A 14,676-nucleotide genomic window follows, 5' to 3' on the forward strand; every position below is an offset into this window, starting at 1 on the left:
TTTCCTTTTTAAACACACGCTCCAAGGAAAACAGTACTGAATTTACCAGAGGAACGGTAAAAAGAGGACATCACTGGAAGGGAGTTTACACAGCCAGTCTGGCCCTGCGGTCTGACGCTGGGGTAGCATCTGTCTGCTCGCTTGGCCCCTGTGTCCCTCGGGGAGGACACGGGCTCGGGAGTGCAGAACAGTATCATCACTAGGACTGCCCGGAGCTGCTGCGAACATCCAGAAAGTTGCACTTGAAGAGTTCTTTAGAGGGCTTCCCTGGTCATCCAGTGGCTGCTCCCAATGCAGGGGCCTGGGTTCCATCTCTGGCCAGTGAACTAGATCCCATACACTGCAAGTAAGAGTTTGCCCGCCACAATTAAAGATCCCATGTGTGGCAACCAAGACCTAGTGCAGCTTACAACAAAGAAAAAGGCACCACACGTTCTTCAGAAAGTGCTATAAAAGGCTATGAATGATTGCTTCTACGAAGCAAATAGTAAGAAATACGTGTATTAGTTGCTCAGTTGTGTCCGAGTCTTTGTGACTCCATGGACTGTGTAGCCTTCCAAGTTCCCCTGTCCGTGGAATTCTCTAGGCAAGAATACTGGAAGAGGTCACCATTCCCTTCTCCAGGCGATCGTCTCAACCCAGCCGTGGAACCCAGGGCTCCTGCATTGCAGACAGATTCTTCACCACCTGAGCCACCAGGGAAGCCCAGGAAATATGTAGACCAGACTCCTATGAATAAAGACAGGTGCCATTAGAGAGAAAATAACCTACTAGGTTCATTTAGTTCTATTAGTGCGCTTCTCCTTGGGAGTGAAAAATAAGAGTACTTCTGGAGAACCTGACAAAGCTGTGATTTATCTTAATAAAAGACTTCTGATGGAGATCTTGAAACCTGTTTCCTGAAAGAAATGAGTTATAAATATATTTCTTAAGCCTGGTGGCAACGTTTCTAATGACAGACTTCATCTCCCATGCAGCTCAATGAATCCCTGTTTTGAAACAAGAGAATGAATGAAAGCGTTGAGTGCAGCAGCCATGAGGTTCCCTACCGTCACAGCTCACAGTAAGGCAAGAAGGATCAAAGTAACTGTTGTCTGTCTGTTTTAGCAGTTGGTGACAATCCAGTAGATCCTGTCTTCAATTCACGTAGAACTCTTTAAGGAAGAGTGTGAAGGCCCTCAGGAAGGTCCCGTGCTTGGCGGGCGGCGTGGGGACAAGGGGGGCCGCGGTGGGGCGAAGGGGTGGGGCTGAGGCGCTGGGGTGGACCGCGCAGGTGGCTCGCGGTGGGTTTGGGCCCTGGGCAGGTGCCGGGCAGGATGGGCACTCAGGGCCCCGGCTGCGCTACGCCTACGCCCGCGGGAGGCTCAGAGGACCGAGGGCCGCGGTCCGCGGCGGGCCCGAATCAGACACCTCCGGGGCCACGTGGCCCTGAGCCTGGAAGGCGAGTGGGGCGGGGGGTGGGGGTGGGCCCGGGCGCCGACAGGGGGCGGGCCTGGAGAGGCCCAGGGCGGGAGGGCGCCGAGACCTCCGCGCCCCTCACCCCAACCCCAGGCCCAGGCATGCACGGCCAGCCGGCCACTCGGGGTCCAGGAAGCCCTCCGGGGCCCCGGGCCGGGCCAGGCGGGTTCTGGCCGGGCTTGGCGGTGTGCGGAGGCCGGGCGGCGTCGGGCGGCCGCCGGGCTGCCGGCCCTGGCCGACCGGAGTCCGGTCGCAGGTCGTGCGGCTCAAGTGCAGCCCGCGGCCCTTGGAGAGGTGTGGCCGGCTGGCCTGACCGGCAGGCAAGTCAGACCGAAACGGAGGCGCAACGCAGGGTTCTTAAGGTTCTTAAGGCGCCTGGCTGCAGCCACCTCCGTCTAGGGCCATACCACCCTGAACGCGCCAGATCTTGTCTGATCTGGGAAGCGAAGCAGGGTCTGGCCTGGTTAGTACTTGGGTGGGAGACCGCCTGGGAATACCGGGTGCTGTAGGCTTCCTGCCTCCCCTGTCCTTTAGCCCTGGCTCCCCCGGCGCGGTTGGCCGCCCCGAGCCCCACCTGCCCCTGGCCCCTCGCACCCGGCGCGCTCAGAGCCGTCGCCTGCCTTCCAGCCGGCCGGCCAGCCGGCCTGCCGGCGGCCCTCGAAGACAGCAGCAGCCCAACTCTTGGGTCCCCGCAGCCCCAGCCCCTCCCCCGGTGGGTGGCCGGGGCCCCGACTCCCGCCGCAGGCCTGGCTTGCCTCCGGATTTGGCTTCCAGGAAACCAGATGACAGTCGGGTCTCCATCTGGGGCTCCCTTGGCATGCCTCAGGCAATCCCGGGGGCTGCCCCAGCCCGAGCCCCAGCCCAGTACTCCCAGGTGACCGTTCGCGCGCGTGTGCACACACACACACACACACACACACACACACAGAGACAGAGACACACAAAGACACACACAGAAACACACAGACACACCCCGCCCCGGACAGGTAAAGAGCTGCAAAGCACAGGGAAGGGAGACTCAGAAAGAGGGGAGAGAGTCCTAGTCTGGCAGAGACAACCCTCACAACCCTCACGTTCGGTTTCAAAAGCCCCGTGGTCCAGTGAAGAACAGGGCGGATGCAGATAGAGTGGTGGCGGAGTCAGCCAATGCACAGACAGTGAGGGCGGAGCGCGCGCAGTGAGCCTCTGACGGCGGGCGGGCGGCGTGCGACGCAGTCGGGCCCCCTACGCGCTGCGCCCGGAGCGGCGGTCGGTATCGGTGCTGGAGACGGCGGCGGCGACGGTTTCGTGGCGGCCGCGCGCTGCTCTCTGAGCGGCGGGTGGTGGTGCGGCCTAGCCCCTCACTCCTGACACTTCCCCTCCCCCAGCGCACCGCGGTAAGTCGGGGGCCGGGGTGGTGGAGGCCGGAGACCGGCGGGCTCCTCCTCCACTCTGGGAGGGCGGGTGGGCGGGTGCGCGGGGCGTCCCAGGCCCTCTCGGCGCCCCAGTCTCGCGCCCTAGCGCGCACCTTCTGCCCTGGGGGAGCGGGCCCCGAGGCCTGGCCCTTGAGGCTCTGAGGAGGGATTGCTCTCTGTGGGGTCTGGGCCCGGGGCTCTGGCGGTCAAAGCCTCCCTTGAGTGAGCGTTTCTCGAGCAGGTTGGAACTCCTTCATTTGCCCGGCAGTGATTAGGTGGGCAGGCCCTCTGCGGGAGCAGCGCCTTGAAACCCCGAGGGACGGTTTCCTCAGCACTTCTCTGATCACCGTGCGGGATTGGGCTTTCTTTGTTTTGGCTTCTCCAAGGAGAGGTTTGCAACCCCAGGGGAGGGTGAGTGGGTCGGGAGTTTGTGAGCTTATGAAAACTGCATCTGAGAAAACTAAGGTCATTGAATGGAGTGAAACCTTACTTTTTGTTCTCCCACGTGTCCCGCGTAAAGCTAGGCGAGAAACGGTGTGGTTTCTGGATTACTTACTCTAGGCATAAGGACCTTGGAAATTAAGTCAATTAAGTGTATGACCAATGTTTCTTGAGAATTTGGCACATTCTCTGTGTTTAGAATTGAACCGAAGTATTGTTCATTTGTGTCTTTTACCCATGAGATACTCATAACACCCCTCCCCAAGATTTAACAATCAAGAATGTCTTCAACCATTGTCAAATGTTACTTGGGAGGCAAAACTGCCTCTCAGTGAGACTGCTGCTGTACAGAGAATAGTCCCAATATTTCAATAAAAGCATCTTACCTTTTAAAAAAAAAAGAAGAAGAAGAAAGAGGGAGAGAGAGACAGCAAGAGGACCACACAGATTCCCCACCCCCACGCCTCCACACCCTCCCCCGTCCATCGTGGGTATGCACCCGGCCCCCAGTCGGCCTGACCACAGCCTCGCCCACCGACACACTCACACACACACTCTCACACACTCACCCTCTGGTCTGGGGGCGGGGGCTGGGTCTTGCCTTAGGTAGCCAAGCTGAAGGGGACCTTTGAGACTTCAGCTGCGAGGAAGTCTTGGGGACCCCACGGGGGACTGCCAGCCCCGGGGCACCGCGTCCAGCCTGGGCCGCCCCAAGGGAACGCCCCCTCCCTTGGGGAAGCGGCTTCTTCCGCAGGGCCTCTCTCTGGGGTGGTCACGGTTGTGCCAGTGTGTCTGTCTCGGATCGGATGCCATCCTCTCTCCCGTGTCTGTCTGCCTCTGTCTGTCTCCACCTGTGTGTGTGTGTGTGTGTGTTTGTGTGTGTGTGTCCGCGCGCGTGTCTGTCTTCATCTCCCTCTCGCCGTCTGGGAGTCTGTCTCTGAACCTTCATCTCTTTCTGCCTCTGAGTCTCCTGACCCCCGGCCTCTCACAGGCGCTGTGGGTCTGGCTCTGGCTGAGGAGCTTGCGCCGGCCGGCTGTCTCCCTGGGCCTGGGTGGGTGCGAGTGTGTGTGTGTGTGTCCGTGCCCGTGCCCCTGCCTGTCGCTCGTCCGCTCTCTCAGGAAGGTCCTGTGCTTGGCGGGCGGCGTGGGGACAAGGGGGGGCCGCGGTCGGGCGAAGGGGCGGGGCTGCCGCGCTCCAGTCGCCGGCGGCGGCCGGCCCGCCCGCAAGCCAGACACCTCTGGGGCCACTTGGGCCTGAGCAGCGATCCGGAGGGGTGGGTGGGGGACCCGAGCGGGGGGCGGGCCTGGAGAGGCCCAGGGTGGGTGGGCGCCCAGACCTCCGCGCCCCTCACGCCAACCCGCAGCCCAGGCCTGCACGCCTAACCGGCCGCTCGTGGTCCCGGCAACCCTCCGGGCCCCCGGGCCGGGCCAGGCTTGCTTGCCAGGGCGGCGGTGTGCGGGGACGGGGCGGCGTCGGCCGGGCTGCCGGGCCTGGCCGGCCCGAGTTTGGTCGCTGGTCGTGCGGCTCAAGTGCAGCGCGCGCCCCGTGGAAAGGTGCGGCCCGGGCCGGCTCGACCGGCACGTCAGAGCGAGAGGGAGGCGCAGCGCAGGGCTTTGAAGGCGCCTGGCGCCAGCCGCCTCCCTCTGATGAGATCATACCACCCTGAACGGGCCAGATGTCTTCTGATCTGGGAAACTAAGCAGGGTTAGTTAGTACTTGGATGGGAGACCCCCTAGTAGTTAGGAGCTCCAGGCTTTTGCACAAAGTAGACGACAAGCCAACGTATAGGTGATGAAACGTTTATCGTGAAAAATCCAATGAAACCTGAATTCGAAGATGGTTTATGGCATAGAAGCAAGTGTTTTCCATTAGGTTCCCCCCTCCCCCCGAATTAACTTGCATGATGGTTTCCCATTAGCATAATGCTTAGTTTTTATTCCTTCTTTCCTTGTCTGTATCCATCTTTTTGCATCATCATGTGGTGCCTTATTGGCATAATTTTCCGCCTTTTTTCTTTTTTGTAACTTTTCGAAAAAGGACTTCTTAGGCATTAACATACTGATATGTCCATAAGGGGGAAAGACTTCTTCCCTACAACTGCATTGAAAAAATTTGAACTTAAGAAAATCTGTTTTAATGTAGCAGAATTATTATTTTATCTTTCCAATCTAGCATTTGTGAAATCCTTAACTGCTGATAAGTGTTCAGGCTTCCCTGGTGGCTCAGCTGGTGAAGAATCCACCTGGCATGCAGGAGACCTGGGTTCGATCCCTGGGTTGCAGAGACCCCCTGGAGAAGGGAAAGGCTACCCACTCTAGTATTCGGGCCTGGAGAATTCCATGGACTGTATAGTCCCTGCGTTCGCAGAGTCAGACATGACTGAGCGACTTTCACGGGTCACCAACAACGGTTCAGCCTGAAATAAGAACTTTCAAAAATCTTTGAACACAGACGCTCTTAACTTATTTTCCCTCTGGGATCAATATCCTGCATTTACTTTCAGGTTACGTATACACAATAGGCACAGAACTCTCTTATTGTGTCTTTTATTTGCATATAAATTAACAGCCTAGCAAATTTAAAATAGAAACACTAAAGACAGTGTTGCGCAGAGCAATCTCTGTTAAATGCCCCATTATCTCACTGAAGTTCCTATACACATGCAGGGACTGAAGGAGGACAGGAAGATGGCAGAAGAGCAACCCGCGAGCCACTGCTGTGTCTGTGCACATCAACTACAGACTGCAAGGTAAGGACCGTATTTTACATAAATAGAAACACAGTTACAATTCAGATTTCCGTTTTAAGTTGCCTCCATAATTGGTTTGCAATAGCAACAGATTCTCCCCTTTCTTCATAGCCATACGCCAACACGTATCATTTTTAAAAATCTATTAATGTCAGACAAAACCATCACAATGCTTCAGGAGTGACTTCAAGAAAACTCCAATCAAGTCACAGTACTCAGGCAGGTGGGTTTAATAAACAAGTCCTAGGTAGATATCAGTCCACCTCAAAGTGGGCAGTAATGTTGGAACACATCTAGGATTTCCTTTTTAAACACACGCTCCAAGGAAAACAGTACTGAATTTACCAGAGGAACGGTAAAAAGAGGACATCACTGGAAGGGAGTTTACACAGCCAGTCTGGCCCTGCGGTCTGACGCTGGGGTAGCATCTGTCTGCTCGCTTGGCCCCTGTGTCCCTCGGGGAGGACACGGGCTCGGGAGTGCAGAACAGTATCATCACTAGGACTGCCCGGAGCTGCTGCGAACATCCAGAAAGTTGCACTTGAAGAGTTCTTTAGAGGGCTTCCCTGGTCATCCAGTGGCTGCTCCCAATGCAGGGGCCTGGGTTCCATCTCTGGCCAGTGAACTAGATCCCATACACTGCAAGTAAGAGTTTGCCCGCCACAATTAAAGATCCCATGTGTGGCAACCAAGACCTAGTGCAGCTTACAACAAAGAAAAAGGCACCACACGTTCTTCAGAAAGTGCTATAAAAGGCTATGAATGATTGCTTCTACGAAGCAAATAGTAAGAAATACGTGTATTAGTTGCTCAGTTGTGTCCGAGTCTTTGTGACTCCATGGACTGTGTAGCCTTCCAAGTTCCCCTGTCCGTGGAATTCTCTAGGCAAGAATACTGGAAGAGGTCACCATTCCCTTCTCTAGGCGATCGTCTCAACCCAGCCGTGGAACCCAGGGCTCCTGCATTGCAGACAGATTCTTCACCACCTGAGCCACCAGGGAAGCCCAGGAAATATGTAGACCAGACTCCTATGAATAAAGACAGGTGCCATTAGAGAGAAAATAACCTACTAGGTTCATTTAGTTCTATTAGTGCGCTTCTCCTTGGGAGTGAAAAATAAGAGTACTTCTGGAGAACCTGACAAAGCTGTGATTTATCTTAATAAAAGACTTCTGATGGAGATCTTGAAACCTGTTTCCTGAAAGAAATGAGTTATAAATATATTTCTTAAGCCTGGTGGCAACGTTTCTAATGACAGAATTCATCTCCCATGCAGCTCAATGAATCCCTGTTTTGAAACAAGAGAATGAATGAAAGCGTTGAGTGCAGCAGCCATGAGGTTCCCTACCGTCACAGCTCACAGTAAGGCAAGAAGGATCAAAGTAACTGTTGTCTGTCTGTTTTAGCAGTTGGTGACAATCCAGTAGATCCTGTCTTCAATTCACGTAGAACTCTTCAAGGAAGAGTGTGAAGGCCCTCAGGAAGGTCCCGTGCTTGGCGGGCGGCGTGGGGACAAGGGGGGCCGCGGTGGGGCGAAGGGGTGGGGCTGAGGCGCTGGGGTGGACCGCGCAGGTGGCTCGCGGTGGGTTTGGGCCCTGGGCAGGTGCCGGGCAGGATGGGCACTCAGGGCCCCGGCTGCGCTACGCCTACGCCCGCGGGAGGCTCAGAGGACCGAGGGCCGCGGTCCGCGGCGGGCCCGAATCAGACACCTCCGGGGCCACGTGGCCCTGAGCCTGGAAGGCGAGTGGGGCGGGGGGTGGGGGTGGGCCCGGGCGCCGACAGGGGGCGGGCCTGGAGAGGCCCAGGGCGGGAGGGCGCCGAGACCTCCGCGCCCCTCACCCCAACCCCAGGCCCAGGCATGCACGGCCAGCCGGCCACTCGGGGTCCAGGAAGCCCTCCGGGGCCCCGGGCCGGGCCAGGCGGGTTCTGGCCGGGCTTGGCGGTGTGCGGAGGCCGGGCGGCGTCGGGCGGCCGCCGGGCTGCCGGCCCTGGCCGACCGGAGTCCGGTCGCAGGTCGTGCGGCTCAAGTGCAGCCCGCGGCCCTTGGAGAGGTGTGGCCGGCTGGCCTGACCGGCAGGCAAGTCAGACCGAAAGGGAGGCGCAACGCAGGGTTCTTAAGGTTCTTAAGGCGCCTGGCTGCAGCCACCTCCGTCTAGGGCCATACCACCCTGAACGCGCCAGATCTTGTCTGATCTGGGAAGCGAAGCAGGGTCTGGCCTGGTTAGTACTTGGGTGGGAGACCGCCTGGGAATACCGGGTGCTGTAGGCTTCCTGCCTCCCCTGTCCTTTAGCCCTGGCTCCCCCGGCGCGGTTGGCCGCCCCGAGCCCCACCTGCCCCTGGCCCCTCGCACCCGGCGCGCTCAGAGCCGTCGCCTGCCTTCCAGCCGGCCGGCCAGCCGGCCTGCCGGCGGCCCTCGAAGACAGCAGCAGCCCAACTCTTGGGTCCCCGCAGCCCCAGCCCCTCCCCCGGTGGGTGGCCGGGGCCCCGACTCCCGCCGCAGGCCTGGCTTGCCTCCGGATTTGGCTTCCAGGAAACCAGATGACAGTCGGGTCTCCATCTGGGGCTCCCTTGGCATGCCTCAGGCAATCCCGGGGGCTGCCCCAGCCCGAGCCCCAGCCCAGTACTCCCAGGCGACCGTTCGCGCGCGTGTGCACACACACACACACACACACACACACACACACACACACAGAGACAGAGACACACAAAGACACACACAGAAACACACAGACACACCCCGCCCCGGACAGGTAAAGAGCTGCAAAGCACAGGGAAGGGAGACTCAGAAAGAGGGGAGAGAGTCCTAGTCTGGCAGAGACAACCCTCACAACCCTCACGTTCGGTTTCAAAAGCCCCGTGGTCCAGTGAAGAACAGGGCGGATGCAGATAGAGTGGTGGCGGAGTCAGCCAATGCACAGACAGTGAGGGCGGAGCGCGCGCAGTGAGCCTCTGACGGCGGGCGGGCGGCGTGCGACGCAGTCGGGCCCCCTACGCGCTGCGCCCGGAGCGGCGGTCGGTATCGGTGCTGGAGACGGCGGCGGCGACGGTTTCGTGGCGGCCGCGCGCTGCTCTCTGAGCGGCGGGTGGTGGTGCGGCCTAGCCCCTCACTCCTGACACTTCCCCTCCCCCAGCGCACCGCGGTAAGTCGGGGGCCGGGGTGGTGGAGGCCGGAGACCGGCGGGCTCCTCCTCCACTCTGGGAGGGCGGGTGGGCGGGTGCGCGGGGCGTCCCAGGCCCTCTCGGCGCCCCAGTCTCGCGCCCTAGCGCGCACCTTCTGCCCTGGGGGAGCGGGCCCCGAGGCCTGGCCCTTGAGGCTCTGAGGAGGGATTGCTCTCTGTGGGGTCTGGGCCCGGGGCTCTGGCGGTCAAAGCCTCCCTTGAGTGAGCGTTTCTCGAGCAGGTTGGAACTCCTTCATTTGCCCGGCAGTGATTAGGTGGGCAGGCCCTCTGCGGGAGCAGCGCCTTGAAACCCCGAGGGACGGTTTCCTCAGCACTTCTCTGATCACCGTGCGGGATTGGGCTTTCTTTGTTTTGGCTTCTCCAAGGAGAGGTTTGCAACCCCAGGGGAGGGTGAGTGGGTCGGGAGTTTGTGAGCTTATGAAAACTGCATCTGAGAAAACTAAGGTCATTGAATGGAGTGAAACCTTACTTTTTGTTCTCCCACGTGTCCCGCGTAAAGCTAGGCGAGAAACGGTGTGGTTTCTGGATTACTTACTCTAGGCATAAGGACCTTGGAAATTAAGTCAATTAAGTGTATGACCAATGTTTCTTGAGAATTTGGCACATTCTCTGTGTTTAGAATTGAACCGAAGTATTGTTCATTTGTGTCTTTTACCCATGAGATACTCATACCACCCCTCCCCAAGATTTAACAATCAAGAATGTCTTCAACCATTGTCAAATGTTACTTGGGAGGCAAAACTGCCTCTCAGTGAGACTGCTGCTGTACAGAGAATAGTCCCAATATTTCAATAAAAGCATCTTACCTTTTAAAAAAAAAAGAAGAAGAAGAAAGAGGGAGAGAGAGACAGCAAGAGGACCACACAGATTCCCCACCCCCAGCCCCCCCCCCACGCCTCCACACCCTCCCCCGTCCATCGTGGGTATGCACCCGGCCCCCAGTCGGCCTGACCACAGCCTCGCCCACCGACACACTCACACACACACTCTCACACACTCACCCTCTGGTCTGGGGGCGGGGGCTGGCTCTTGCCTTAGGTAGCCAAGCTGAAGGGGACCTTTGAGACTTCAGCTGCGAGGAAGTCTTGGGGACCCCACGGGGGACTGCCAGCCCCGGGGCACCGCGTCCAGCCTGGGCCGCCCCAAGGGAACGCCCCCTCCCTTGGGGAAGCGGCTTCTTCCGCAGGGCCTCTCTCTGGGGTGGTCACGGTTGTGCCAGTGTGTCTGTCTCGGATCGGATGCCATCCTCTCTCCCGTGTCTGTCTGCCTCTGTCTGTCTCCACCTGTGTGTGTGTGTGTGTGTGTGTTTGTGTGTGTGTGTCCGCGCGCGTGTCTGTCTTCATCTCCCTCTCGCCGTCTGGGAGTCTGTCTCTGAACCTTCATCTCTTTCTGCCTCTGAGTCTCCTGACCCCCGGCCTCTCACAGGCGCTGTGGGTCTGGCTCTGGCTGAGGAGCTTGCGCCGGCCGGCTGTCTCCCTGGGCCTGGGTGGGTGCGAGTGTGTGTGTGTGTGTCCGTGCCCGTGCCCCTGCCTGTCGCTCGTCCGCTCTCTCAGGAAGGTCCTGTGCTTGGCGGGCGGCGTGGGGACAAGGGGGGGCCGCGGTCGGGCGAAGGGGCGGGGCTGCCGCGCTCCAGTCGCCGGCGGCGGCCGGCCCGCCCGCAAGCCAGACACCTCTGGGGCCACTTGGGCCTGAGCAGCGATCCGGAGGGGTGGGTGGGGGACCCGAGCGGGGGGCGGGCCTGGAGAGGCCCAGGGTGGGTGGGCGCCCAGACCTCCGCGCCCCTCACGCCAACCCGCAGCCCAGGCCTGCACGCCTAACCGGCCGCTCGTGGTCCCGGCAACCCTCCGGGCCCCCGGGCCGGGCCAGGCTTGCTTGCCAGGGCGGCGGTGTGCGGGGACGGGGCGGCGTCGGCCGGGCTGCCGGGCCTGGCCGGCCCGAGTTCGGTCGCTGGTCGTGCGGCTCAAGTGCAGCGCGCGCCCCGTGGAAAGGTGCGGCCCGGGCCGGCTCGACCGGCACGTCAGAGCGAGAGGGAGGCGCAGCGCAGGGCTTTGAAGGCGCCTGGCGCCAGCCGCCTCCCTCTGATGAGATCATACCACCCTGAACGGGCCAGATGTCTTCTGATCTGGGAAACTAAGCAGGGTTAGTTAGTACTTGGATGGGAGACCCCCTAGTAGTTAGGAGCTCCAGGCTTTTGCGCAAAGTAGACGACAAGCCAACGTATAGGTGATGAAACGTTTATCGTGAAAAATCCAATGAAACCTGAATTCGAAGATGGTTTATGGCATAGAAGCAAGTGTTTTCCATTAGGTTCCCCCCTCCCCCCGAATTAACTTGCATGATGGTTTCCCATTAGCATAATGCTTAGTTTTTATTCCTTCTTTCCTTGTCTGTATCCATCTTTTTGCATCATCATGTGGTGCCTTATTGGCATAATTTTCCGCCTTTTTTCTTTTTTGTAACTTTTCGAAAAAGGACTTCTTAGGCATTAACATACTGATATGTCCATAAGGGGGAAAGACTTCTTCCCTACAACTGCATTGAAAAAATTTGAACTTAAGAAAATCTGTTTTAATGTAGCAGAATTATTATTTTATCTTTCCAATCTAGCATTTGTGAAATCCTTAACTGCTGATAAGTGTTCAGGCTTCCCTGGTGGCTCAGCTGGTGAAGAATCCACCTGGCATGCAGGAGACCTGGGTTCGATCCCTGGGTTGCAGAGACCCCCTGGAGAAGGGAAAGGCTACCCACTCTAGTATTCGGGCCTGGAGAATTCCATGGACTGTATAGTCCCTGCGTTCGCAGAGTCAGACATGACTGAGCGACTTTCACGGGTCACCAACAACGGTTCAGCCTGAAATAAGAACTTTCAAAAATCTTTGAACACAGACGCTCTTAACTTATTTTCCCTCTGGGATCAATATCCTGCATTTACTTTCAGGTTACGTATACACAGTAGGCACAGAACTCTCTTATTGTGTCTTTTATTTGCATATAAATTAACAGCCTAGCAAATTTAAAATAGAAACACTAAAGACAGTGTTGCGCAGAGCAATCTCTGTTAAATGCCCCATTATCTCACTGAAGTTCCTATACACATGCAGGGACTGAAGGAGGACAGGAAGATGGCAGAAGAGCAACCCGCGAGCCACTGCTGTGTCTGTGCACATCAACTACAGACTGCAAGGTAAGGACCGTATTTTACATAAATAGAAACACAGTTACAATTCAGATTTCCGTTTTAAGTTGCCTCCATAATTGGTTTGCAATAGCAACAGATTCTCCCCTTTCTTCATAGCCATACGCCAACACGTATCATTTTTAAAAATCTATTAATGTCAGACAAAACCATCACAATGCTTCAGGAGTGACTTCAAGAAAACTCCAATCAAGTCACAGTACTCAGGCAGGTGGGTTTAATAAACAAGTCCTAGGTAGATATCAGTCCACCTCAAAGTGGGCAGTAATGTTGGAACACATCTAGGATTTCCTTTTTAAACACACGCTCCAAGGAAAACAGTACTGAATTTACCAGAGGAACGGTAAAAAGAGGACATCACTGGAAGGGAGTTTACACAGCCAGTCTGGCCCTGCGGTCTGACGCTGGGGTAGCATCTGTCTGCTCGCTTGGCCCCTGTGTCCCTCGGGGAGGACACGGGCTCGGGAGTGCAGAACAGTATCATCACTAGGACTGCCCGGAGCTGCTGCGAACATCCAGAAAGTTGCACTTGAAGAGTTCTTTAGAGGGCTTCCCTGGTCATCCAGTGGCTGCTCCCAATGCAGGGGCCTGGGTTCCATCTCTGGCCAGTGAACTAGATCCCATACACTGCAAGTAAGAGTTTGCCCGCCACAATTAAAGATCCCATGTGTGGCAACCAAGACCTAGTGCAGCTTACAACAAAGAAAAAGGCACCACACGTTCTTCAGAAAGTGCTATAAAAGGCTATGAATGATTGCTTCTACGAAGCAAATAGTAAGAAATACGTGTATTAGTTGCTCAGTTGTGTCCGAGTCTTTGTGACTCCATGGACTGTGTAGCCTTCCAAGTTCCCCTGTCCGTGGAATTCTCTAGGCAAGAATACTGGAAGAGGTCACCATTCCCTTCTCTAGGCGATCGTCTCAACCCAGCCGTGGAACCCAGGGCTCCTGCATTGCAGACAGATTCTTCACCACCTGAGCCACCAGGGAAGCCCAGGAAATATGTAGACCAGACTCCTATGAATAAAGACAGGTGCCATTAGAGAGAAAATAACCTACTAGGTTCATTTAGTTCTATTAGTGCGCTTCTCCTTGGGAGTGAAAAATAAGAGTACTTCTGGAGAACCTGACAAAGCTGTGATTTATCTTAATAAAAGACTTCTGATGGAGATCTTGAAACCTGTTTCCTGAAAGAAATGAGTTATAAATATATTTCTTAAGCCTGGTGGCAACGTTTCTAATGACAGAATTCATCTCCCATGCAGCTCAATGAATCCCTGTTTTGAAACAAGAGAATGAATGAAAGCGTTGAGTGCAGCAGCCATGAGGTTCCCTACCGTCACAGCTCACAGTAAGGCAAGAAGGATCAAAGTAACTGTTGTCTGTCTGTTTTAGCAGTTGGTGACAATCCAGTAGATCCTGTCTTCAATTCACGTAGAACTCTTCAAGGAAGAGTGTGAAGGCCCTCAGGAAGGTCCCGTGCTTGGCGGGCGGCGTGGGGACAAGGGGGGCCGCGGTGGGGCGAAGGGGTGGGGCTGAGGCGCTGGGGTGGACCGCGCAGGTGGCTCGCGGTGGGTTTGGGCCCTGGGCAGGTGCCGGGCAGGATGGGCACTCAGGGCCCCGGCTGCGCTACGCCTACGCCCGCGGGAGGCTCAGAGGACCGAGGGCCGCGGTCCGCGGCGGGCCCGAATCAGACACCTCCGGGGCCACGTGGCCCTGAGCCTGGAAGGCGAGTGGGGCGGGGGGTGGGGGTGGGCCCGGGCGCCGACAGGGGGCGGGCCTGGAGAGGCCCAGGGCGGGAGGGCGCCGAGACCTCCGCGCCCCTCACCCCAACCCCAGGCCCAGGCATGCACGGCCAGCCGGCCACTCGGGGTCCAGGAAGCCCTCCGGGGCCCCGGGCCGGGCCAGGCGGGTTCTGGCCGGGCTTGGCGGTGTGCGGAGGCCGGGCGGCGTCGGGCGGCCGCCGGGCTGCCGGCCCTGGCCGACCGGAGTCCGGTCGCAGGTCGTGCGGCTCAAGTGCAGCCCGCGGCCCTTGGAGAGGTGTGGCCGGCTGGCCTGACCGGCAGGCAAGTCAGACCGAAAGGGAGGCGCAACGCAGGGTTCTTAAGGTTCTTAAGGCGCCTGGCTGCAGCCACCTCCGTCTAGGGCCATACCACCCTGAACGCGCCAGATCTTGTCTGATCTGGGAAGCGAAGCAGGGTCTGGCCTGGTTAGTACTTGGGTGGGAGACCGCCTGGGAATACCGGGTGCTGTAGGCT

The 14,676-nt window shown here is 57.6% G+C and overlaps 3 pseudogenes; all 3 read left to right on the forward strand.

Moving 5' to 3' along the window:
- The first annotated feature begins 1,851 nt into the window (after positions 1-1,851).
- LOC122688753 lies at positions 1,852-1,970 on the forward strand (annotated as a pseudogene).
- Positions 1,971-8,193: 6,223 nt separating this feature from the next.
- LOC122688765 lies at positions 8,194-8,312 on the forward strand (annotated as a pseudogene).
- Positions 8,313-14,557: 6,245 nt separating this feature from the next.
- On the forward strand, positions 14,558-14,676 carry LOC122688776 (annotated as a pseudogene).

This window comes from Cervus elaphus, chromosome 33 (genome assembly GCF_910594005.1).
Source record: "Cervus elaphus chromosome 33, mCerEla1.1, whole genome shotgun sequence".
Classification (NCBI taxonomy): domain Eukaryota; kingdom Metazoa; phylum Chordata; class Mammalia; order Artiodactyla; family Cervidae; genus Cervus; species Cervus elaphus.